The sequence below is a fragment of the Ambystoma mexicanum genome, chromosome 7q (assembly GCF_040938575.1).
Source record: "Ambystoma mexicanum isolate Mex_15411 chromosome 7q, UKY_AmexF1_1, whole genome shotgun sequence".
NCBI classification, from domain to species: domain Eukaryota; kingdom Metazoa; phylum Chordata; class Amphibia; order Caudata; family Ambystomatidae; genus Ambystoma; species Ambystoma mexicanum.
This window is the reverse complement of record NC_090941.1, coordinates 165,609,699-165,637,506: the sequence shown is the minus strand read 5'-3', so window position 1 is coordinate 165,637,506 and position 27,808 is coordinate 165,609,699.

The window sequence follows — 27,808 nt, the reverse complement described above, 5'->3', positions numbered from 1 at the left end:
CTGAAAAATATGCTGCACTTTTTGCATCCACATTTGCTACTTCATTGCCCCGGGAGGCTGCATCCTCCCCCTTGTGTGAGCTTGGCATTTCATAACTGCTATGGCTGCTGGGAGTTGAAGCGCCTCTATGTGTCTGCCCAATAGGGGTGCGTACTGCACTAGTGTGCCGTCAGCACATTGGATGCCCCTCTTCAGCCATTGTGACAGTCCACAGTGTACTCTAGAAGTCACATATGCTGAGTCAGAATACACTGTAATCTCCTGGCCCGTACGCTCTTCTGATGCTATTATGAGTGCTACTAACTCAGCTGCCTGCGTGGAAAATGTGAAGGCAATTTGACACTTACTATTGTTTCTGCTGTACCATCTGCTTTCAATGTCACCACTGCCATCCCCATATGTCTCTCTGCTGTTGTCTGGTCTATTATGGATGACCCGTCAATATAAAGCACTTCTCCCCCTCAAGAGGCTTCTCCCCCACCTTGGGAATGTCGTCATATTGTTCTATGTATGTAGTACAGTCGTGTACATATTCACCTTCCTCCAATGGTTCTGCTACAAATGTTGCTGGGTTTACAGTCCTGCATCTTACTATTTTGATTGCTGGATTCTAGATACTCTTGGGCCTTTAGAGAATAGCAAACAGGGCCTGCACCACATACAGTTTGAAACTACAGCCTATAGTAATTGTGATGCTGGTAATGCAATGGAGGGACAGAGCCTGTACTCCCTTATCATGGGTGTTCTGTGTTATTTTCTGCACAGGAGTCCAATGGGTCCCCTGGCAGTGCAGCTCTACCTCTTTTTGGTCATGGTGAACAGAGACACTTGGGATAGCCTTATGGCACCCATGGCTGGAGGTACAACCCTGTACCCCTAGTCTATGTTTCTGGGCACCTGTGTGTTGCCCACATAGCATGGTATGGGCTGGTGGCTGCTCCATGCTGAATGTGATAGGTGCTCTGAGTATCCTCCATTTTAGGATACCTAGGCCCTGCCTAAAGAATCAGTGGATTTTTGGGTCCTTTTGGTTTCTATTGCCTGTTACCTTGTTTTCCCAAAGTCTTGAGACGCCCTGACTCTGTCCCTTCCCCTACCTGGCTGTTGGGTTGAAGAACCATATATGGTATTGTGGGGAAGTCCAGGCCAGACTTGGTGGAGCCCTCCCCGTGACTGTGTATTATGGGTTACACTCTTGGGGTGGGACTTAGGTGAATAGAGTGTGTGACCAATAATCATTCTATGTTATGGGTGTCTGGCACAATAAAAGAGACAGTTCTGCCTGAAACTGGCATGAATGCAGTGTGGTGTGCTGAAAGGCTGGGTGCTTGCCCAATTCACATTCCTTATTATGGGTGTCTGGTTGGAAGTGGATAGCCTGAATGCCTCATTGCCTGTCTGCCTGCTTTAATGCCCTTCTGTTTGATTGGCTGACTGTGCCTGGCCCAGGCAGAGTGAATGAGGGACAGATGTGATTATCTAAGGACCTCTTACATACCAATTTGTTCAGAAGCTAAAGTTGAAACTTGAAGCTGATCCTTAAAGCCCAGCTGGAGGAAGAAGATTACTGCTGCATTTCCTTCGATGTAATCCAAGAACTGTTGAGTCTGTCCAGGACTGATACGAGAGAGTACCTGGTGAGGTGACCTCTACCCGTGCTACGAGGGAACATCATGCAAACCTGCTGCTCTTCATCAAAGCACCCTGGAAGCCATTCCCCAAAGGCTGACGACCGGAGAAGGGGTCTGCCGAGAATATTGAAGTAAAACGCAGGGACATCAAGGCCATCGAAGTCCCATGCCATCAACCAGGGTCCGGCGGATTTCCATAACCACTGAAAGCCAGTCGAGTCAGTCGCCCAGAAGCAGGGACAGCTTGACACAATGCTGCTCAACGACCGGAGCCGCTTGCCATCACCATCGACCGCTTTGTCCCACTGGTGAAATACGAGGCTGCCGGCTACTGAGGAAAGTCTGCCAGTGGGTTTCCAACCACCCGAAGCCAACAAAGATGTCCAGATGACACTGATGGAGTGAAGATCCAAGGTGCAGTCCGTGGTTGAGTCCCGATCACCAAAGCTATCCCGAGGTATGTGCTGCGGCTGTAGCACCGATAGGCCAGAGTCCACCGAAGCATCTCCCGAGACCTGACGCCCGCTGCTGGGCCTACATCTCACACCGATTCTTCTTTGTGGCAGTGAACACTTTGCATCGAGGTGGACCGCACGCCTTATCTTCCCAGGACTTCCTAGAATGATCGTCAAAGAGCATCACGAATATCGAATCTGCTGTCTCGACTCCAGTGTTCCACTTTTCTTCGAGGAATCTCGACGCTGTGTGGCTCCTGATGTAAAGGCAGTCCACCCTCGAGGGATCGTCGATGGACCATCAAAGAACCTCTTCTATCTCAGGTACATAATGGTAGTTGACATTTTTTATTAGGAAGTAAGACTTATTGACCATTTATTGACTGGGCTTGTTAATAACTTTATTACAAATTGCCCAGGTGGGGGGATCCCCACTCAGAATTATGTCTTAGTAGCTAAAGAAAGCATTCTGCCATTGTTTAACCTAACCTGCCTTCCTTCCTATGATCTATGCTCATACACCTTGCTGCATGATTTGTATGCCATTATTTCTGTCTGCAGTTGATGCATTTTAAAGGAGTCTAAAGCTAAGTGTGGTACCACATAGACATTGTATATGTCTGCCATTTAGAGGGCAAAAGTACAGATACCACCCTCCAGTCTTTCCACTGGTGGCAGCAGTGGGATGCTAATGGTTTTAAGACTCCGTGTGTAACCTTGCACCTACAAAATATCCACACTTTGTTAATGTGAGGTTTTAGTTGTGTATATTATGATAACCTCATTGCAAACAATGGAATCTATTGCAAATGGCAAATGGACCTGTATGAGCTTAGAGGCTCTCCAGAGTGTTTGCGAAGCCAGGGAGTTAGACTTTGAGTATAGGTCTAGGGCAGAGCGTATAGCTGCCCTGTTGGACTAGCAGACTGATTGTGATGTTCTTTATGAAGGGAGGGTGAAACCACTGAGGACCCTACCCGTGGGTTTATTACTGTTTCTGTTTCTACGATTGCCACCTCTCTTGTCACTTCTATTCTGAAACCCAGCATTGTTTCTTCAGGGAGTACATTGGAACTTGAATTATTAAGGATGAAATTGGCCTTTGAATATAAAAAGTTGGAAACTGAAGCTGAATTGAATAAGGAGGAGTTGGCACAGTAAGTGATAATCAAAGATAGGGATATTGAACTCAAAAACAAGGAAACTGAATGTCAGAGAATCCAGCTAGAGAAAGCTTTAGTGGAAACTTCAGGAAATCCAGTTGAGAGTGTCAGGTCCCCTGCCACCACGTTTATGAAAGATTTGGTTGGTGTGTATGCGGATGGTTCTGATATCCTCCAGTGGATAGGAACATTTTAAATGGCTTGTGGAATCCATGATGTTGATAAAAGAGATTGGGCTCAGTGTTTGTTAAGTAGAGTGCCTCAGACTGGTGGTGACTCTATTCTGAAACTGAATGTGGAAGAAAGGGGTCAGTATGAGTGCATGAAAGGTGTTTTGATTGCCAGGTTTGGCAAGACACCCTCACAATACCTTAAAAGGTTCAGGGAATATAAAAAGAGTTAAACTGTGTCTTGGGTTGACTGGGTGAGTGCTGCACATATGAACATGATAGGGTGGATTGATGGATACAAGGTGAATACTTTTGCTGAATTGTCCCATCTTTTGTTTTTTTAGGTTTTTTTCTGAAGCCTGTTCTCCAGAACTGTGACAGTATGTTGCTGACCAGTATCATTTTGGATCCCTTTAAGCAGGCCAGGCTGCTTGACAAGTGGTTCTCCCACTGGGTGTCCCCTAAGGAACCCAATGGGAAGGACAAGGACAAAGAGAAAGGGACATCTCAGAAGGTGGAAGAGTCCCAGTAGCAATCACAGTTAAGTAAACCTAAACTTCCCTCTTCTAAGACCCAAAGATCTAGTGGGGATAAGTCTTATAGGGTTGACAGCAAGAGTAGCAGTTCTCCTGCTGTAAAGCAGGCTCCCAGTGGATCCAGTACAGTACCTCACATTCCTGGTACTTGTTGGGACTATGGGGCTCTGGTCCACAAGCAGGGTGACCGCAAGTGTAAAGGTAAGTCACTTGGAGTCCAGGCTGTCAGTCTGCCCTACCCTTGCTTCATGCCTGTGATAGAGGCCACTCCCCTCCTCTACAGAAATCACATGTGGTGCTCCTGCAGATATTTCCCTAGTGTCCCTTGGGAAGTTCTGGTTACTATCCCACAGAACACCCACAGACTTTTGAGAAGTGTCCTCCTGAATTGTCAGCCTTCCACTGGTGTTTGAGAGATACTGGGGCAGATACTGGGGCAAGTATGACTGTGGTGGGCAGTGGTGGGCAGGACTCTGCTCATGCCTGAGGACTATGCAGATGCTCCTCTGGGAACTACCAGCCTATCTGGTGGGCCTCCCAAATTACCTCTTGTAGTCCTAGTCACCATCCAGATTGTGGACAAAACAGCAAAGCTTCCCATCCGGACACCCGACAATGTGCATGACCACAATATTGTTGGGGAATGATCTAGTAGAGTTGGGGTTGATCTCTGAGGGACTACCCCTGACTGCTGCTGCAGTCACTAGGTCTCAGGCCAAACTGGGTCTGGCTGATAGTCAGTTACCCACACCAAAGGGGAACCGCAAGGCAAAACAGATGAGCAAGAGGACTACCTTGTGAAGGGTGCTTCTTCTCGTCCTGCTGTTTCAGCAGCACCCACTGTGATCCAAACTCTGAGCTTGCTAGGTCCAGTGGAAACCCGAGACTCAACTCCTGAGGGAGAAGAGCCAGATGACCCTCCTCAGGGAGAGGTGCTTAAACCAGAGGACCACCCTGACCTTCAATGCCTGCTGGCTGAAGGTCGGCCCTCTAGGGGAGACTTCTGCAAGGGTCAGAGAGAGTCCCACTCTCTCGAAGGTCTTAGAAAACAGGCAAGGTGAAGTGCCTAGGTCGTTCAAGACTTATTGGGAGGATGAACTCCTTTGTAGTGAGCCCACTAAGCCTGAACCTGCTGCCCTCAAGATTTTGGTGGTACCCAAGGTTTACAGGCCCTTCCTGCTGCAGTTGGCGCATGAGGTGCCCTTAGCTGGTAATCTTGATACTAGGAAGACTAAGTAAAGGCTCTCTGCCCATTTCGCCTGGCCCAGGGTGGGAGTAGAAGTGGAGTCCCACTGCCGGACCTGTCCCACTCATCAGTTGTCTGTCAAGATTGGAGGCAGTTTCAGTGCTGGCATACCATTTGAGAGGGTAGGCATCAACATTGTCAGCCCCTTTGACACTCCCACATCAGGTCGACACCAGTTCATCCTGGTACTGGTTTATCATGCCATCAGGTACCCTGAGGCTATATGTCACACACCTGTTCAATTTCTTCCGACCCAATGCCCTCCTCCGTCTCCAACCTGAATAGCTGGAGTCAGACCTCTAGGAATCCTTGCTCTGTTGGTAACTTTGCTCCTTTTCGTCTTTCCTTTGTGGTGACCTGTCTCGATAGGAAGCCACAGTGGCCACTGGTGTCCTGTAGCCCTGTGGCTCTTCCACTGAAGCAGGCAGAAATGGGGAAAAAGCCAAAGGCAAAAAAAAACCAATGCAATTTGTTGCTTGTAGAATTATGTCTTTTTCCACCTTTCGTAGAGATGTTGGAGTTACGGTGACGAGCGGGTGAAATGGCATAAAAAGGAATCCTAAACGGCGTAGTCCATCAGCTTCAGTCCAGAATTAGCTGAATGTAACGTATTCCGGGTAAGCAAAACAGGAGAGATAGAGAGTCTCTGTAGCACGATCAAAGCCTGCTATGGCAGCCGCTCGCAGAGAAGAGGAGGCGAAGCACGGCTGCAAAAGAGACCTGCCCCGATGGAAACAGGCAGTCGAAGGCAGCGTAGGAGAGCACCATCCGAGGAGAGGAGAAGAGAAAGGGGACACGGTGGTTAGCCACGCGCGAAATAAGAAACAAAACAGTAGCAAAGGGTAAAGGAACACTGAGCGTTTACAAACCAGAAAAAGCAAAGAGCGAAAAATCGAGGTTGCAACGCAAGGTGTGCTGGGAGTAAGTGAAATAAGAACCTCCCAGCCAGAGTTGCTAAAGGGAAGACTAGACCATCACCACACTACAGAGAAAGAACTTGATGGAACCGTTAATGGCTGCCCCACCTATACTGTTTCCACAGCCTCCAGGCACCCGGATGCATGACACTATATCCCTTCGGACCACTACTGTCAAGGTGGTTGCCAGGGCTCTCCTGGGCATTTTTACCAGAGTTGGTTTTCCTAAAGAATTGGTCTTGAACAGAGGTTACAACTTCATGTCTAGTTACATGCAAGTGATGTGGAAGGAATGTGGGGTAACCTATATGCTCCACCTCCTACCATCCTTGGACCAATGGTCTGGTTGAGAGGTTTAATAAGACTCTTGCGGGTGTTCTGGGTGCTTTGGAAGAGCCCCTTAGGGGGAAATGGGATCTCCTCCTGCCATGCCTGCTGTTTGCCTATAGAGAAGTGCCTCAAGAGGGTGTTGATTTCAGCCCCTTTGAGCTTCTCTTTGGACATCCAGTGAGGGGGCTCCTTGCCTTAATCAGTGAAGGTTTGGAAGCCACACCTCCAGGTCCTGCCAAGCAAGTGAGGCACTGTGTTTTAGGCCTCAGAAGGAGGATGGCACAGATGATGGGTCAGGCATCAGCGAAGATTAAAGGCAAGCTAAGAATTAAATAAGTACTGGCATGACCCTAAGACCTCACAAGTGTATTGGACTCCAGATCAGGAGATCCTTGTGATGGAGCCTACCAAGCCTAGAGCTCTGGCAGATACGTTGACTGGACCCTTAGGGAACATCTCTAAGATGGGCAATGTCAACTATCTGGTTGTCATGGGAGTCCCTGGGGTAGTCCCTCAGGTATTCCATGTTAACAGGCTCAAGACTGTCTGTCTGCTATCCAAGAATGGTGTGCCGCCAATGACCTCTGCCTTAATGCCAGTAAGACTGAGATTCTACTCATCGGTACTCCCACTCCCTCCTTCCCTGCAGCTCTCTGGCCTGCCTCCCTTGGCCCCCTCCCTGCTCCTACCTGCAAGGCAAAAAACCTTGGGGTCATCCTCGACTCCACACTCTCCTTCTCTCCTCATATTTCTGACGTCGCCAAGAGGTCACACTACCAGCTGCACCTCCTCAGAGGTATTCTTCCCTTCCTCTCCTTCCCCCAGAAGATCACTGTCCCCCGAGCCCTGGTTTTCTCGAAGCTGGACTACTGTAACAGCCTCTATCTTAATCTGCCTGCCTCCACTCTCCGCCCTCTGCAACTCATCCAGAACAGAACTGCGAGACTTGTCCTTGGCCTCAAGCCCAGGGACCGTATCTCTCCAGGACTGAAATCTCTACACTGGCTCCCAGTGGCTGCGAGGATAAAGTTCAAAACCCTCTGCATTGTCCACAAGGCCTTCTGGGGCCTGGGTCCTAAATACCTTCAACTCTCTCTTCCCAAATATCTTCCTTCCCGAGCCCTTCGCTCATCCGCCTCCAACTCCCTCAGGGTTAGCCGCTTCTCGAAGCAACGAGCTGGGGGTAGATCTCTCTCCGCGGCAGGGGCCTCCCTCTGGAACAGCCTTCCTGCCTCCCTGAAACTTGAGGAGAACCATCTCCGGTTCCGGAAGCACCTCAAAACCTTCCTCTTTGCTTCTGCTTTCTCTCTCCCTCTCCCCTGCTGAACAGCTAATTAATTCTTCACTGAAACTGCACTGATCCTGCAACTGGACCACTCTAAACGGCCTCGGTCCTGGGCCCAGCCACTCTCCACTTGCACTGATGCCCTGGAACCCCTCTGCACTGCGGGACTGTCTCTGTATCCCTACAGCCCCCCCCCTTCCCCAGCACTTGTTCTGCACTTATCTTGCACTTGCCACCAGCTGGCCCTATTTATTTATTACTTTACGCCACTTACCTTGTACTGCACTTCCCCCCTCCCCTTCCCCTTGCACTTTTCCCCCTCCCCCACCCCTGCACTTGCGCGATCTGAATGACACCTGGCCTAGTAGGATCGTTGTCTGTCTCCCCTTGTTCCTCCCCTCCCTGCCTCGTCGCGCCTTGAAACACCTGTGTATAGGCGCGTTACAAATACCATATCATATCATATCATAAGCCTTTTCACAGAAGATAGGAATTATCATCTCTTCTGCTAACTTCAGAGCAAGAGGATGAGGAGAGTAAGCCCCTTCCTGATTTGCTGCACAGAAACCCTCAGGATGGCTCAGTGGAGGGAGTACATCTCTCTCCCGATCTGACACCAGAGCAGCAGAGGGCCTACAGGGCATTTCTCCCGCAGTATGTCTTTCTGTTCTCACGGGCACCAGGCCTCACCCCATGGTGCATGCTCAAAATTGACACTGGTGACAGTGTACCTGTCAAGGGCAGATGCTATCGGATGTCAGATACTGTTAAGAACCACATCCAAGCTGAGTTCACCAAGATGTTGGCTCTGGCATTCCAAATTTGTGAGCATCTTTGACTTCAACTCAGGCTATTGGCAAATAGCTCTGATGGACCAAGCCAAGGTAAAAACTGTGTTCCCAACACCTGAGGGGCTCTACCAGTTTAGAGGTATGCCTTTTGGTTTGAATAATGCACCTGCCACCTACCAAAGGTTGGTAGTTATGCGCTCAATGGGCTGGGGGCCTTTTGTTTCGTTTATTTAGATGACATTGCTGTCTACAGTTCCACCTGGGATGTGCATTTGACTCATTTGGATAAGGTGTTGCAGGCCTTGAAAAAGGATAACCTCACCATCAAGGCCAGCCACCAAGTACCTGACAGCTCTGGAAAATCACTTACCATGATCATGAGGTAGGAGGGGGTTGAATCCAAACTCTCCCCAGTAAGGTACAGGATGTACATGACTGGGACACTCCCACTACTCAAACCCAGGTCAGAGCTTTTTTGGGCCTCACCATAGCTGCCCCTCTGATAGCTCTAACATCGCCCAATCAACCAAAGAAGGTTGATTGGACTGAAGACTGTCAGAGGGCCTTTGTTGGCTTGAAGAAAGGTCTGCATGGGGCACCTGTGTTTTTTTTATTTTTTATTTGGCACTTGGTTTATTTAAAACCTTAGCCAGACATCCAAACAAGAGTACAATAAAAGAAAGAAAAAATTAAAAAAGGAGAAAAAAAGAAAAAGTCAAAATAAATAAACTCAAAAAGGTGTGAATTTCCAACATTAAGATCGATAAAACATTTAAGATGTTCTTTACAGCGAATAAGAATAAAAGAGCGCACTATGCCACAAAATCTAAGGCACCTCATCTTTTGTTACTGAAGCCAAAGTTACTTGGATAGCCAATGACAAGTTCACAGAGCCTTCCCTGTCATTAGACCTCCTATGCAGAGTTCTTTTTCATTATTCTCTAGGAGCTACCTTCATTTGCCAAATTATTTCTAGTTATCCCATAAGGGAAGTTTTGAAATTTCTTCCAACAGTTTTATTAAGGCAAATATCAACCGCAAATTTTTCCCCTGACATAATTCTAGCCAGCAGTCATCTGCATTTCTTGTCTTAAAAGTGCCCACAAAGGAACGAAGGTGGTTCGTTCTCAGATCTTTAACCAAGGACCAGAGAAGAGTCACATGCTTCAGTGTTACTCTCGGCCCGTTGCACATTCGGCATGCTAGGTTATCTCCCCCCAGTTGCTTGCGAACATTAAGAACTTCCTTAGTGTGGAACAAATTCAGTTTAACTCTCAAAAATAGATTTTGGTATTTTGGGTTTGGAAATTCGATCAAATATTTCGGTACTCTGGTTAAAGCTTTGGTTTCTGCGACTATGTGTTACATTCCCCCGGCACGGACCTGCAGTACCTACCTTTTCCGGGAAATACATGCGAGGGACGGCGCACTCCAGATCCTCGCTATTGCTCAGGTATCGGTTGCCATGGCGCCTGGCCGTGCAGCGGAGGACGCCAGGTCAGCTGAGGCGTTCTGTGCACGGAGAGCGCGTAAGGAGGCCCCGCCCCCCCTGCACCATAAAAACCGAAGTGCTCAAACAACTAGTTACTGCTAATTGTGAAGTTACTCTTCTTTGGTTATTTCCCGCTCCTGGATTACCTCATCCTTTAATCCATTCTGCCTGATTCCTGTTGCCGACCTCGGAACGCCTCCAGACTGCTTCTGCCTTCTCCTTCCGTCCATTCCTTGATTCCTGTTGCCAACCTCGGAACGCCTCCGGACTGCTTCTGCCTTCTCCTTTGGTCCATTCCTTGATTCCTGTTGCCGACCTTGGAACGCCTCTGGACTGCTACTGCCATCTCTCTATTGGGTCCGCTTACCTCTCAACCACTGTGCAGGATGCTGTTTTCTGCTACGTGGACGTTCCTGCTGAGTTTTCCATCTGCTCTTGCCCGTAGCTATTTATCCGGCTGCGGTGTGTAGCAGAGGTCACGGTGGATATGGTGGGATTCCCTCTCCTCACCAGCACCCAAACAAGGTAAAGACACTTTCTGCTTTCATCCTTAGTTGTCTGTATACTTTACCTGAACCACAACTCCCCTTCCATTGTGGTGTGGATTCCTGGAACTCTGCATTGACTCCACAACCTACTGAACTTCTCCACAGTGCATTTAAGTGACGCTTTCCGGTTCATGCACTGTCCCGTGACTAGTGCGACCCTCGTGCCGCCCGGGTATTACTCCGTTTACTAACCTTCCTGTTTGTTGTTTTATACCTGCCATTGTTGTTCCTTCCCTTTTGATATCCCATGGGAATTCCACTTCTCAGGTCTGTGTTGTGTATTACATTCATAAGTAAGAACCACTGTTAGCTAGTACAGATTTCTTATATTTGGGTTTTCTTGTAGGTGCAACACATATCTGTACACCACGACAACCAACCTCTAGGTATTCCCAGAGTTATCTGATTGTTCTGATTTGATTCCACATTACCATATCGTTCCTAATCATTCTGTATTTTCTTTGCAGCATTGGTTTGGCGGTGTGTGTTTCTCCCCCGCTCTGTCATGGGATAGACTTCTCTGCTAGTCCTCATCCTATTAGCAGAGAGGTACATCGTGGAAAAGAGCCCCTCTTTTGGGAAGCCTGAATCTTTGAATTCAGGGGAGCTGGATTCCTGATGCTGGATTGTACCTATCACGCATTCCCTTCCTTGGTGAGGTCTGTTTACTACGCTCCAATCAAATACCGGAGTGGTAAGTAACAAAATTAGCAGCCTAAACAAAATGTCTACAAAGACCACTGAGGCATTGAATCAAATAGTGCAAATGGTCACCGATTTACGTACGGATTTGACCAATGCACAGGAGGCATTGCGTCAATGTGTAGATGCTATTCAATCTCTGGTTACAACTCCAGCCTCACAGTCCATTGGCACTGGAGCTTCAGCTTCAGAGTCAGGGTTTCCGGCTCCTACCCAAGAAGCTGCCCCTGTAATGCTCGCCACTCAGTTTCCTCTGGCCCCTCCAGAGCGATTTTTGTATGATCCCAAGCAATACAGAACTTTTGTAAATCAATGCAAGCTGTACTTCTTATGTCGCCCAGGTTCCTTCCCTTCTTCCACCACTAAGGCGGCTTTTATCCTGTCGCACTTGGGTGGTACAGCAGCTGCATGAGCAAATCTGTTGTTGGAGGCTAACAGTCATGTTCTCTATAATTGTGATGCACTTCTCACTATGATGAGCAAGGTGTTTGACACCCGATACACCACCCAGGCCACGGATCTGGAGTTGTTGAAACACAAACAAGGGAATAACTCCCTTTTGGTTTATTTAGCCCGCTTTAATCAGTTGGCTGCCAAGACTGACTGGCCGGAAGAAAAGAAGTCGGCTGTCTTTTATCAGGGTCTTTCTGATGAACTGAAGGATATCTTATCCACTGTCCCGGTTGTTCCCACTGTATTCGGCGAACTACTTGACTTGGTCCTCCAAATCGACACGCGTAAGGCTGAGAGAAGTGGAGAAAAGAGAACAACTCTGCTCGCCCCGGCAGCGGCTGAGGCTGCCTCCATGACCCTGCATGCCCCTGAACAAATGCAAATAGGAGCAGTTAAGGGTTCTCTGATGCCTGCCCAATGCAAATACCGCAGGTCACACAATTTGTGTATGTAATGCGGAGCCTCAGATCATCTGTTACCCGAGTGTCTAAAACAGCCCAAACGAAAGGCGGGAAATGCCAAATCTCGACAGTAGACGGAGTCCCTACGTCGGGACTCAACTTTGCAGGATCCTGTCCGGTTGTTCCATTTTCCTGTTGATTTTTCTTCGGCTCATGGTGTATCATTCAAGGCTACCGCAATGATAGATTCTGGAGCAACAGGTAATTACATTGATCAAACTTATGTTTCTGCATCAGGATTTCCTTTACTGCGCAAAAAACATCCAGCAACAGTCAATGTCGTGAATGGATCCGTTCTTGCCTCGGGATTGGTCACCCATCAGACAGTCCCATTAGTCATGAGTACCGAGGATGGTCATACTGAGGAAATATCCTTTGACATTATTAAAGCACCAGTTTACAAAGTGATTCTTGGTATTCCGTGGCTGCAATTCCACAACCCTGCCATTCACTGGTCAACGCATCAGATCCAGTTCCCGTCCAATGTTTGTAACTCCCAGCACTTCATTGCACGGAATAAGTCATGACGGTCCAGCCAGGGCACTGGTCTCTTCTTCTATGCATATTGGAGCCATTACTAATTCTCTCACACCTGTGGTTCCGTCCCAGTATGTTGAGTTTGCTGATGTGTTTGACAAAAGAATGTCAGAAACCCTACCCCCACATAGAGTCTATGATTGTCCAATAGACCTTATACCAGGGGGAGGATACCAGCTGGGAGAGTGTACTCTCTCACTCTCAAAGAAGATGCCATGCTCAAGGACTATATAGAGAAGGCACTTGCCATGGGGTTTATCCGGTCTTCAAAATCTCCAGTGGCTTCCCCTCTTTTTTTGTCCCGAAAAAAGAGGGAGATCTGCGTCCCTGTATAGATTATCGCGCTTTAAACACGGTAACAGTAAAAAACCAATATCCCCTTCCTCTGATCTCGGTCCTCCTTGATCAATTGGGGTCATCCCAGATCTTCACAAAACTAGACCTCAGGGGGGCCTATAATTTGGTCAGGATGAGAGAGGGGGATGAATGGAAGACCGCTTTCAAAACATGTTACAGTCTATTCGAATACTTGGTGATGCCCTTTGGGCTTTGCAATGCCCCAGCCACTTTTCAAGCCTTCATGAACAATATATTTCATGATATCTTGGACCGGTACCTTGTGGTCTGCTTAGACGACATTCTAATATATTCACAGACTCTCTCCAAACATGTCCAACATGTCAAGACAGTGCTTCAATGGTTATGAGATCATAACGTGTTCGTGAAGGCGGAAAAATGAATTTTTCATGCCTCTGAGGTAGAGTTCTTGGGGTATGATTTAACCAACCATGGAGTCCGGATGAGTCAATCCAAGGTGAAGGCTATCCTAGAATGGCCAATACCAAAGTCAGTTAAGGCCCTCCAATCATTCTTGGGTTTCGCAAATTTCTACAGGCGTTTTGTGAACGGCTTTTCTGACCTATCAGCTCCTCTTACCTCCTTGACTAGTGTCAAAGTTCCATATGACTAGTCGTCAGAAGCCCAGAATGCATTTGATCAACTAAAATCTGCCTTTACTGCCGCTCCTGTGCTTAAACACCCAGATCCAGATTTCCTGTTTTATGTAGAAGCTGATGCCTCGGGATATGCGATTGGTGCAGTTTTGTTACAGCCATGCTCTCCTTCCGGTGACATACATCCAGTAGCCTACGTCTCTCGTAAACTGACCCACTATGAAAAAATTACTCTATTATAGAACGCAAGCTCCTCGCCATTAAGGATGCCTTCTTAGAGTGGAGGCATCACCTACTTTTTGCTAGGCACCCTGTGACCGTTTACTCAGACCACAGGAGCTTGTTAGCTTTCAAGTCTATGAAATGCCTCACTGCCAGGCAGGCACAATGGCACTTTTTCTCAATATCAGTTTACGATCACCTATCGTCCCACAAAAGCAGAGCTTGCAGCTGATGCTCTATCTCGCTCTTGTGCGGGTGAACTGATCTTAAGGACGGAACCTATACCGCTTTTGTTTCACAGGGTCATCTGTGGTTGTTCAGTCCAACCCTCCTTACGATCCATCATCTCAGAAGGGCTCTCTACTCATCCGGGTGAGATCACGGAACTTAACATGGATCTGGTACAAGGGTTACCTTTCATTCAGGGGCGTGTCTTCATTCCGCCCCGTCAAGCCTGCACCTTAGCTCTCCAGTGGTCTCATGTTTCGCTTGTTGCTGCACATCCTGGCGTCCAGAAAACATTGGAGACGTTACGGCGCTGGGCCTGGTGGTCTTCCATGTCTCGCGATGTCAAGGATTACATAACAACTTGCGCCATATGTACTCAATGTAAAACCTCCAGGGCCAAACCGGTGGGGTTCTTACATCCCCTACCGGTTCCGTATAAGCCTTGGCAGATGATATTGATGACTTTATTGTCGACCTTTATTGTCGACCTACCAGACATGCGGGACACAACACCATATGGGTGGTGGTGGATTACTTCACAAAGTATGCAGTGTTTGTCCCTTGCTCCGGGTTGCCTTCAGCACCCAAACTGGCTGGTCTATTTATGGCTCATGTGTTTCGTCATTTTGGGTTACCATCAATCATTGTTTCCGACAGGGGTACTCAATTTACCTCATGGTTCTGGAAGGCTCTTACAGCCTCACTGGGCATCGGTGACAGATACTCCTCATCCTACCATCCGCAAACTGATGGACAAACTGAGAGGGCCAACGCCACTATTGAGCAATACTTACGTTGTCTCTGTCTCCAGTTCCAGCACTCATGGTTCACAGCGTTACCTCAGGCTGAATTCACCTACAATAACTCTATGCACTCCTCCACAGGGATCTCTCCTTTTTTTGCCCTTTATGGGTCTCATCCCAGGACATTACCGTTAGACCCAGCCTTACCTGATTCCAATCCGGTGGCTCACGATTGCATCCGCGACTTGGATCGAGTTCATCGGGATGCGCGTTGTCATCTGATCAGGGCTCAGGAACGTGCCCATAAATCTACCAATACGCATCGATCCCCGGCGCCCGTCTATCAGGTGGGCATGAAGGTCTGGCTTTCTTCCCGAAACCTGAAGATTGCAGGCAAGCGCTCTCTGTTACCTCGCTTTGTGGGTCTGTTCTCTATTGTCAATGTCATTAATCCTGCTGTGGTCAGGTTGTCACTGCCCAATTCCTGGCATATCCATCCTGTCTTTCATGTTTCCCTCCTTAAGCCGTTTGTTACTTCGACCCGGCTTCCGGCGCGTCCGTCTCCTATTCTGGTGGATGGCAAGGAGGAATTTGAAGTGTCCCGCATCCTTGACTGCAGGGTGTCCAGGGGTACTGTCCTTTACCTGGTCGATTGGAAGGTTTTTGGTCCTAAAGACCGTACCTGGGAACCCCTCGCTAACTTGCATTGTCCTGACCTTTTGAGGGCTTTCTATTCCACCAGGGGGTTGCCGGCGTCTTTGGGGGCGGATGCTGTTACATTCCCCCAGTACGGACCTGCAGTACCTGCCTTTTCTGGGAAATACATGCAAGGAACGGCCCGCTCCAGATCCTCGCTATGGCTCAGGTATCAGTTGCCATGGCGCCTGGCCGTGCAGCGGAGGACGCCAGGTCAGCTGAGGCATTCCGTGCACGGAGAGAGCGTAAGGAGGCCCCACCCCCCTGCACCATAAAAACCAAAGCGCTCAAACAACTAGTTGCTGCTAATTGAGGCAATTCTTTTCTTCGGTTATTTCCCGCTCCTGGATAACCTCATCCTTTAATCCATTCTGCCTGATTCCTGTTGCCGACCTCGGAACACCTCCGGACTGCTTCTGCCTTCTCCTTCGGTCCATTCCTTGATTCCTGTTGCCGACCTCGGAACGCCTCTGGACTGCTTCTGCCTTCTCCTTCGGTCCATTCTTTGATTCCTGTTGCAAACCTCGGAACACCTCCGGACTGCTTCTGCCTTCTCTCTATTTGGTCCACTTACCTGTCGACCTCTGTGCAGGATGCTGTTTTCTGCTACGCGGACGTTCCTGCTGAGTTTTCCATCTGCTCTTGCCCGTAGCTATTTATCCGGCTGCGGTGTGTAGCAGAGGTCACGGCGGATACAGAGGGATTCCCTCTCCCCCAACAGCACCCAAACAAGGTAAAGACACTTTCTACTTTCATCCTTAGTTGTCTGTATACGTTACCTGAACCACAACTCCCCTTCCATTGTGGTGTGGATTCCTGGAACTCCTCATTGACTCCACAACCTACTGAACTTCTCCACAGTGCATTTAAGTGATGCTTTCTGGTTCATGCACCATCCCGTGACTAGTGCGACCCTCGTGCCGCCCGAGTATTACTCCCTTTACTAACCTTCCTGTTTGTTGTTTTATACCTGCCGTTGTTGTTCCTTCTCTTTTGATATCCCATGGGAATTCCACTTCTCAGGTCTGTGTTGTGTATTACAGTCCTAAGCAAGAACCACTGTTAGCTAGTACAGATTTCTTATATTTGGGTTTTCTTGTAGGTGCAACACATATCTCTACACCGCGACAACCAACCTCTAGGTATTCCCAGAGTTATCTGATTGTGTTGATTTGATTCCACATTACCATATGGTTCCTAATCATGCTGTATTTTCTTTGCAGCATTGGTTTGGTGGTGTGTATTTCTCCCCCGCTCTTTTATGGGATAGACTTCTCTGCTAGTCCTCATCCTATTAGCAAAGAGGTACATCGTGGAAAAGAGCCCCTCTTTTGAGGAAGCCAGAATCTTTGAATTCAGGGGAGCTGGATTCCTGAGGCTGGATTGTACCTATCACGCATTCCCTTCCTTGGTGAGGTCTGTTCACTACGCTCCAATCAAATACCGGAGTGGTAAGTAACACTATGCATGGATATAAGCCAAATTAACTTTTGTTTTATTCAGTCTAGATCCAATCTCTCAGCCACATTTTTTTTGACAGCCGCAGCCTCTGGATAAGCTGTTATAAGATCTATCAATATCTCTGCATTTGAGAGGATATCAGAACATTGTTTTGTCCAGAGGTCCAACTCCAATCCACCCGTTCGCCTTCCTTTTTTTTAGGATGTCAAACTTGGCCAGAGAGTCTCCCATCATTTGCTTCTGGTACAGTGCTGGAGAATTCCACACTACTACTGCATACGTAGAGCGGAGACCCAGCTCATGTCTTACAATGCAGATTGGGAGGCACTGGGGGAGATGTAGAATTTTTTTCCAAAAGGCGCTCTCCAACTCTGTCCACATTTCCCAGGGCATACATAGTGAAGCCTCTGCACCATATGTTAATATAGGGCAGACTTGCTGCTTATACAAGTTGTGTATCGGTTTCAGAGGGAATTTTCACAACATTCTGTGAATCACCCTACCCTGCATTTCAGATTTTTTACTTTCAATTTCAGGTCAATTTTTGACCTGGCAATTTTTTTAGAGAGAAGTCCCTTAGAGTTTAATGTTGCTTGAATTGAGGTATCTTTATACAAAGTCATAATAGGGGATAGGATGTGCACTGGACATTCCCATTGAGCTAGTTTCGCACACAGCAGATCTCGGTCTATGCTGTCAAATGCCTGGGCAAAATCAACCAAGGCAATATAGGCTTTCTTACCTTTAATTAGGGCTCTTGCTTTAAGAATGCTCAATAGGAACAAATTTAGGCTGCACCCTAACTGCTTGACATATCCAGATTGTCTTTTGTCAAATTGTCCCGAATCGGCCACCCAGGACTTCAATCGGGACAAGAGCAAAAATGCACAAATCATCCCCAAAACATCAAGAAGTGCAATTGGGCGGTGATTCTTTGGATCCGCCCGAGAGCACTTTTTGAAAATGGGGATCACTACCGATTTTCTCCAGGAGTCAGGTATTTCTCCCAATAGCTTCAATCACAGTTATGTTATGTTATGTTAAGAACATTTATAAAGCGCACAGTCACCCAAAGGAATCATGGCGCTAAGCGGGAGGGAGAAAAGTCAGGAATACCATCTAAGACAATTAGGTCTTAAGGGCCTTTCTGAACGCAAAATGGTTGGACAGCTCTTTTAGTGGATGTGGCAGATCATTCCACAATTGGGCCGCAGCAACCAAAAAAGCCTGTCCTTCAATTCGAGAGCAGCTGAAAGATGGCACAGACAGGCCTGCCGAAGCCGATCATAGTGGCCGATTGGGGAGATAGTGAGTGAATTTAGCCCGCAAGTATTCTGCACCTAGATCGTGCAAGGGCCATTGGACCAGACAGAGGGCCTCATCACGAGTTTGGCGCTAACCCTTAAATCCGGTGGTAGCGCTGTTACAGCTGGATTTAAGGGTCCACCAAATCAGGGCTTTGGCGGATTTCTCCCCAGCTCTGAGCTAGGGGGAAATCCGCTGAAAATTTGTGCTCATACCGCCGGCGGGAAATCCGCCAGTGGTATGAGCACGAAATTTCCCAATTGAGCCCGATGGGGAATGGAGCATTCCCGAATAGGCTCAATGGGGAATGGGGATTTCCAAATTCGCCAAACCCGTGATCCGGCACTAATAGCGCCTTTGGGTTTGGCGGTAGGGCAGATAGCGCCAGCGCCATTAGCGCCGGCGTTACCGCCCAACTCGTGATGAGGCCCACAGTCCCTTAAACACAATGTGCTGGGCAATGGGCAGCCAATTCGAAGAGCGCAGGACTTTCGAGATATGAGCCCCATATGGGGAACCCTTTTCCACTCGCGCAGTGAGATTTTGCAGGCGCTGTAGCCGCTGGACAGTGCCCTTAGGCTGGACAATGTAGAGTGAATTACAATAATCCAGATGGCTCAGGTCCAGGGCTGCCACCACCAGCAGCCTGAGATTCAGGGATAAAAGGGGAAGCACCTTTCTTAGTAACTTCAAATGGAAGTGGCCAGCTTTATACACAGCCGACACCTGTGCATCCATCGACAGAGTGGAAGAGATGACCACTCCCAGGTTCTTCACTGTAACAAACGGAACAGGGAGTGAACCAAGAGAAGAAGGCCAAAAGGCGGACACCCATAGTGTAAAATCAAGGGGAGAGTCCACCACCAACACCTCTGTCTTGTCTCCATTTAACTTTAGTAAATTGTGGTTCACCCAGTCTCCCACGGCTGACAGGCTGATGCAGGCGCAACGATATCTCATTCTGCTCAAGATCTAAACAAATCAGGATCTGAGTGCCGTCTGCATATGAGTAGCACCTGATACCGAAGGAGCGGATGAGACACACCAATGGCCAAATATAAATGTTAAAGAGAATAGGAGACAAGGAGGAGCACTGCGGCACTCCACAACCAAGTGAACAAGGATGCAAGAAAAAAGGAGGAAGGGAGAGTATTTGGGTTCTGTCAGCTAAAAAAGAGGCAAACCAGGCCAATGCTTGACCAGATTTTCCAGTCTGAGCTAGGCGGGCCAGCAGGGTCGGGTGGTCTATAGTATCAAACGCTGCAGATAGATTGAGTAAAGTCCGAGTACCAACCCCCCCTGCATCAACCAGCTTAACCATATCATCCTGAACCGAAACCAGAACACTCTCCGTAAAACGACTAGGCCTGAAGCCCGACTGAGCAGGATCAGAAAGTTCAGAAGACTCCATGAAGAATGACAAAATTGGTGAAATAAGAGACTCCAGGAGTTTCATAAAGAAGAGTAGAAGTGAGAACGGATGAAAATTTGAAGGAAGTGTGGGGTCTAATGAAGGCTTTTTTAGAAGGGGAATCATTTTGAAAACCTTTAGTTCATGAGGGATTAAGTCCATCTGGCAGGAAATGTTAATAGCCACCGTGATTTCACTCAGAAGGTCCAAGGAAATATTCTTCATAACTGCCAGAGGTACTTCATCAGATGGGGCCGCTTACTTAAGTTGGTCGATGACAGTGGAAATCTCAGACTCGACATATGTAGGAAAAAGTGACCACCTTGCAGGCTATTCTGAAGACCCCAGATTCAGATAAAATTTAGGATACATTTTCCACCTCCTGTTCGATAATGAACTAGCAACTCTATGTTATGGAGTTGCACACACATTAAAAACAAGCTCTCGTTTTTTAAACATGTCCGCTGCCCAACTCCTTAAAAAAATAAAAGACAAAGATGAAGTTTTGCAGTCAAGTATCACATATCTTTTGACAAACATGTGTGGTACAAATGAATGCTGGTTATGAAGACATGCTGATGTATGTTGTATGCTCAGGAACCTAGGCCCACCCACATGGTTTGCTACTTTAAGTTGTGCAGAATATACATGGTTTGACTTGCATGACTTCCTATGCACTGCAAACCAAAATAAAGATAAAATAGATATAAAAACACCAGGAGAGCCTTGACCCTGTCAATGTATCAAGGTGCTTTCACCATCCCTTCATTGCCATGCTGCACTTCATCTGCAATAAAGCTACTAGTCTGCTCAGAGAAGTGCAACACTTCTTTTGGAGAAAAGAGTATCAATCCAGAGGAGCACCACACATCCACATGTTTTTGCGGATAAAAGATGCTCCCAGATTTGGCCATGAAAGTGATATCACAGTTTTATAGTTTATACAAAAATATATTACCTGCAACATCTCTTCATAAACCACAGATAGTGACCTACGTACACAAATCTTATGCTTCCAAAAACGTAAGTGTGGCCAATACTAACAATGTAGATATAAAAACGAAGGCAAATACTATACCAAATCTTGCTTTGGCTTCCCAAGACCAGTTTGCAAAAAAGGACAAGTAAATAGCTTTATGTCTTCTGTGAGTGCGTAAAGGGCAAATCCCCTGAAAACACATGTATTAAAAGGGACAAAGCATCCAAATACATCAATGATTACTATGCAATCACTGCCCTCTTGTGAAATGCAAATATAAACATACAATACATTGCAGACAACTCCGCTGCAGTTGCAAGATAATGTCACATATGTCATCAAAGCTAAGAAAACAGAGCTAAAAGACCTCTAGGATGACAAATCATCTGACAAAACACTAAAAATTGTACAGCTTCAGTATAAAAATGCTCTCCCACAGAGAATGCGGGTGCTACGAAGCTGCAGACCACTTAACAGGTACAGCCTTAGATGGCAAATTTGAACACATTGTCAGGCTGAAATTTGGATACGCTTCATCCCGAAAAAGAGTACTCAAATCCTACCAAGATATAGAAAACATAGCCACAAATGATCCCAACAGAGAGGACATTTAAAAAAGAATAATCTAATTGACACATACTACCCAAACAGAAGTATAGCTTTGGAAAACATGTGTCTGTATGACATTGCCCAAAACTACACCTACAAAAACAATGTTACACCAAATGACACAACTGACAAATATTCAGTCTCTGCTTGTGAAGGAAGCCCAGTGAAACTCAGCACATCCAGTCTAATTAATCATATAAAGTGATCATTTAAATCTCCACAACACAGAGAACTCTATTACATGGCCCTACCCCAACATTTTAAACCTTGAAGAAAAGAAAAAGTCTTATTAGGTGTCTATGGCCCTCATTCCGAGTAGGGCTGTAAGGGATACCAGGCACCGGTAAGGAGACCGGTGCCGGTAATCCCTTACCACCCTACTACGAGGTCTCTTAGAGGGTCCCTTCCTTAACGCCTAGTCTGACCGGGTGTTATGGACGGGACCCGTTAAGGGACCTTGGCGCAAATAACGGGCTTGGCATACGCCAGCCCATTATTTGCGCCCTGCCCATTCCCATTGAGCCCTGTAGGGGCTCAGATGGGAACGGGGAATGGTTTGGTGAATGGGAACTTACTGGTCCCGCCAAGGTCTGACTAGATCGGTAAGTCCCCATTGCACCAAACCGGACACAGTACCGTTATTGGTGGCAGTCATGGCGCAAATAGCGCCATGACTACCACCAACCTCGGAATGAGGGACTATGACTCATTTGAAGCTGCATTCAAAGCAAATGAAATCAGTAGAACACATGTCAATTTCAAACAATACAAGCAAAGGTTGGACAATGACTGCCAACAAGCGGAAGAAATTGAAGCTCAACTAGATAAAGACGCTCCCGAGGGCAGTCAACCTTCCCTTCCAGGAAGCCAAGAACCACTTGGAGAACCACTCATTCTAAATGAAGCAGAAATAGTCATGACTGAGGTAGAAAATATCATGCATCAATATAAACAATCTGAGGAAGACTTGTCAGTGCTCAAATCACAGCTAAATGATGAACAACTAACCATTTATCTAGGAGTCACTCAAGAAATTGAACATCATTTTAAGCATGAAACTAAAACTTGTAGCTGTAAAAAATATAAACCTCTGCTCCTGCATTTAAGTGGTAAAGTTGGTTCTGGTAAAACAATCTTAATTAAACTAATCAGCACATTTCTAAAAAACATAACAAACAACAACCTTTAGGCTGTGGTAATGGCCCCTACAGCTTTAGCTGCCTACTACTGCTCTTTCACGTAGAACACGAGAACAAATTAAAATACTACAAATTATAAGCAAAAGCTGCTATTGAATTACGCATAATTCTAAAACAAATTAAAGTGCTCCTGATAGATGAATTAAGCATGGTTTGCAACCTCATGTTGGCTTTAATTCATCTCAGAATGCAAGAAATCCTAAAAACCAACTACGAAGAACCTTTTGGAGAAAAGCATGTTATTGTTTCCCGAGACCAACTACAGTGAACACCAGTGAAAGGTCAACCTATTTTCAAATCATTAGGACACAAACAATGGCGCAATACCGTTGGCAGCATAAGAAATGTATATATCTGCCAACATTTTTACTATGGAAAACTAACTCAAAACATGTGTCAGTCTGCAGACTTCACCTACGCTAACATTTTAAAAAGCATTAGAACTGTTCTGCTTACTATAGTTGCAAAATCCATCTTAAATACTAGACTAATTCATGAGCTATATGAACAAACCACATCTGCTCCTGATGTCATGGAACAATTACATCTAAAATGTATGTCCTTAATAACAACCCTTGCAATCGGTAGTCAATTCGAGATAATGTTAAAATAAGAAATGGAACCCATACTGCATATAAGCTCCACAGACAAAGTAGAAGTGCATGGCATGACACTTCATATGTGTCAACAAGCAACAGAATAACCAAATAGCTTAGAAAAATGTACCTCCAACACACCTGGATTGGAGAAAATATTGATTGTGTGTCTAAACTGCACAGCAATTATAAAACGTAACCTTGACATAGAACAAGGTTTAGTCAATGGAGAAATTGGTATGGTTTTTGGCTTTGTCAACATCCACTTTGACAAACTTGCAAAAGTTAAAACAATTGGCAGACAATTGCAAGTTTCCTTCTTTTCAAAGTCTTGTAAGTATGGAGAGAACAATTTTCTTTGTATATGCTATAACTATTCACAAATCACAAGGTCTAACCCTAGATCAAGTATTGAATGACATTGGCAGCACAGTCTTTAAAAAAGGTATGAGTTACGTAGCACTTTCATGTCTGTGTACCCTCAATGGTCAATTCCTAGTTAACTTTGATGCAAACTAAGTCAACATTGACATTTCATGAATCCTGGAATAAAACAGGTTCCGGACAATATACACTCCCCATCTAGATATGCACCCTGAACCTCAAAAAACAAAACTTAAAAAAAGTAATACAAACAGAAGCTATAGCAGATCTCCCAACAACACTTCTAAAAAAACAACCAGCTCCTTCTGCATCAAACAATACAACCACAAATCTATCTAGTACAAAGTCAACAGCATGTCCATCAGAAAACAAAAACAAAGACACAATTGACCCTTCAACAGAAGGATCTGCAGGCCCATTAAATGATCCACAAACAGAACTCTCTGGTCCATTTAACTTCAGCAACACGACTGAGTAAATTGTCAAGCTAATGTAACAATGAATCTTCGCTTTCAATTGCCACCAATTGTTCACAGCATTTACTTAAATGTCTTGGACCAGTTGTGTTTGCAAATGCTCGTCCTTTATAGAAATGCCACAAATAGCCCTGACAACACTTACAGTGTCTCAGGTGTAAGGCAAGAATTGGAATACTGTGCAGGAATGGTAAAATGTACCATAAACACACAGGAAGATCCACAAGAATTCCTAATGTACTTACTGCAAGTATTGGAAACCAAAAACATACCTATAAATAAAATCTTCCAGATTGCATACATGTGGAAACATACATGCACTCTCTGCAACCCTGTTTCACAAGATCACATCCCTAATTAATCATTTGTATATGTATCCATTCCAAATTCTGAATTCATTCCATTTCCGCAGCTTCAGCAGAATGCAAATCATGGCATATTTTGCCCCTTTTGCAATTCAGACAATCATTCCAGAAAACAAATAAACCCACATAGCCAATATCTCATACTAATGCTTCTAAGGTACAATGCAAATGGTACCAAATAACTGTAAACTTAAAGACTTCACGCACAGCCAACTATCTCTTGGAAAGAAAACCTTCTCAACAGTAGGTATACCATACCACACTGGTGCCACAACCACTTTGGGCACTACACTGCATATGTCAACACAAGAAATTAATGTAAACATACCCCTGTCACTCCCAAATATAGGTTACCAGCACATTTAACAAATGCCTACTTAATAGTCCTTCAATCCAAATTTAATCACTAAACTATAGCACAATTAACAGTTAGAATATGCCAGTAGGTATCTAACTACATCCATAATACTACAAAAGTACCTTTGAAAGTCTATCTAGTTAGAATATGCCAACAGGTATCTAATTACTTGAGAAATAAACCTTCACTCCAAAACACTTTCAATATTTCATCTCAATTCTTATACAGCAAAACATCTTCTAACCTCTAACGTAGTTAGAATACACCAACAGGTATCTAACTACTATAAGCATTCCCTTAATCACAACATACTACAAACATAAATATTATCCTCATTACACGCACAGAACTGTCATTGTTTTTTTTTAATCCAGTACAGATTTAATTTCCCCAATGACCCAATGATTATTTAATGTCGAAACAACAGCAGTGTGTCATATAATGATGAAAATGTATTTGTACAATTGTATACAACTAGAGCTTTTAAAATATCATGCTTAACATATTGTACTTTTTTTTCCGCAGAAAATAAACCAGAGATACCAACTTCATAACGCTATAAATCTAAGTGCCCATAGCAATAATAATCAATTACATATTCTATGAGCACTATCCTCAATTGTAATACAATCATAAGTACCATATATAGTTCAATTACATAATTCCTCCATATTACAAACACTTTGTGCTCCCACTACATTACCTATGATTACTATACACATATTACTACTGTGGTGGCTGTGGCCAGTGGACATATTCTTGGGGCCCTGGCCTGGGGCCATGCCCCCCAGAATCTGGCCACTGACCTCAACCACCACAATACAATTAACTATGTAAGACGTACGTACCATACACCGTCAAGTAATAAAACTCACTGTGACATCTCGCAATCAAAATGATGTCCACAGACACCAAAATTGACTGTGGACTAGGCAGCATTTCCAAAACCTTTTATCACCTATAAAAACAGCTCCACATTACCTTCATTCCACTTCACTACCATTTCTATGCTCTCATCCATCATTTAACCCCAAATGTCTTTCCGAAGCTGTCCGTTCACAGTGCTGTCCACGAACTACCACAGTGTCCGTGGACAGCTACGACACCTGCCCAGCCATTTCCTACCTACAATAATAGCCCCATATCATCTTTTTTTTAACTCACCCACCCTTACCAGCCCCTGTTTACACCGCCAAAGAACCCAACATTTCTTTACTGACTTTTTCCCCAGGGTGCCATCTGTGGACATAGGCGACTGTCCACCAACATGGCGGGCATTTCCAAAAATATATGACACACCTCATGCTTTTTACCATCCAATCAACGAGTATGTCCGATGTCCGTGGACCTCACGCCACCCTGTAGAGCAATCGGGTGCCTGTCTGCAGACCAAACAGAGAATTGTGTCTGCAGAGCAAACCCTGTTATCACTATTTTGTTTGTCCCTACTTTTTGGTCAGTTTAAAAAAAAATACTGGACAGATTTACACCACAATTATAAAAGCACACCTTCGGGACAAGCTGCCACCCCTGCCGCCAATTTGGTGAAAATCTGTTGAGGGTTTGGACTGTAGGCGTGAGCAAAAAATATTTTCTTGGTGTCTATGGGAAAACCACACATTTTGGGACCCCCCCCTATAACTTTTCCCCCCTTAACAAAACCTCACTGAACTTCACAGAATCCATCTGACGGGACATATATTTTTGTGAATTTACGTGAGTATTCGTCTGGGGGGGCAAAGTTATAAGCGTCCCAGAATTACTCTTCCTATGGGTTGAGCAACTTAACCATAACTACAAGGCCGCTACCACAGGACTGCTTTTCGGTGAAAAAACATTGTTAAATGGACGTTATGGTTAAGTTGCGCTACTAAAAACCTATGAAATTCAGCAAAAAAGCATTGTTAAAGGGAAGTTATGGTTACAAGTAAAACCGAAAACCCCCTGAAATTTGCCAGTTATGGTAAGCTAAGCAACCATAACTCGCGCCACCACCGTGCACTGCTAAGACTAATACCCAGGACATCAAAGATGACATCACACATGTCATTGATGACATCCCTGATGACATCACATGTCTGGCTCCCTCTTTTTTTTGTTCACTGACAAATCTAGTCCAGGTAGCTTTCTTTACTGTCAGTCAGGAATTTAAAAAGGAAAGAGTATAGAGGTGATTTAGGGGTAAACACTGCAGGCAATAGAATAAAACCCAATGAACATAGAGAAAGGGAATATTATAGCTGAACATGAACTGGAAAACTTCATTGTAACTTTTGAAACTTGTCCAATGAATCTAGTGAGCACGATGTTTAGTGAGTTTGAACAACTGACAGAAAGAATAAAATCTGTAATGACAAAAGGAAGGTATAGGTCTGTTATTTTGGAACATGAAAAGAATAAAAAATGTGATAATGAAATCCATACGGCAAAATAAACACTCATAAAAATATTTGTAAATACATAAAGGATAATAGCATTAATGCTGTAGATGCCATATATAAAACCAAAATGCATTACAAAGGATGGCTTACAAATCACTTGAACAACAAAAGAGAAGAAATATGGCGCACCCTGGCCCATGCGTTTAAAAATAAAAATAGTCAAGCCATGTGGGATATTATTAATAGTAAAAAAGAGAGAACGCTCCCTATTAATTGTGTTCCTGAGAGCAGCTGGATTACTCATGTCAAGCATACACTGGAAACTTTGGCGGGAGATGAGATGGGCAATCACTCATAAACTTGATAAAGAAATCACCTAAGTCAGGAGCGGCTGGACCAGATGGTACTTGCAATGCCCTGTTGCGCCAGTCCTCTGAAAATGGGCCAAGGTACTGAATATAATTTTTCAGTGGATTGGAACCTATGAAAAGATTTCTGAATCCTGGAGGAAGGGTATTATACTTCCCATTTACAAAAAAGTGATGTGGAAAGATCCAGCCAACTACAGGATGCTGGCTATGCTGGATATCCCCACAACATGTTTTGCAAATATCCTATTAATGAGCTTAATCAGTGGATATAATTTAGCAAGATTCTGCCATTATATCAATCAGGATTTAGAACGGGGTAATCGACATCCCTTAACATAGCTATCCTAGTTAGTG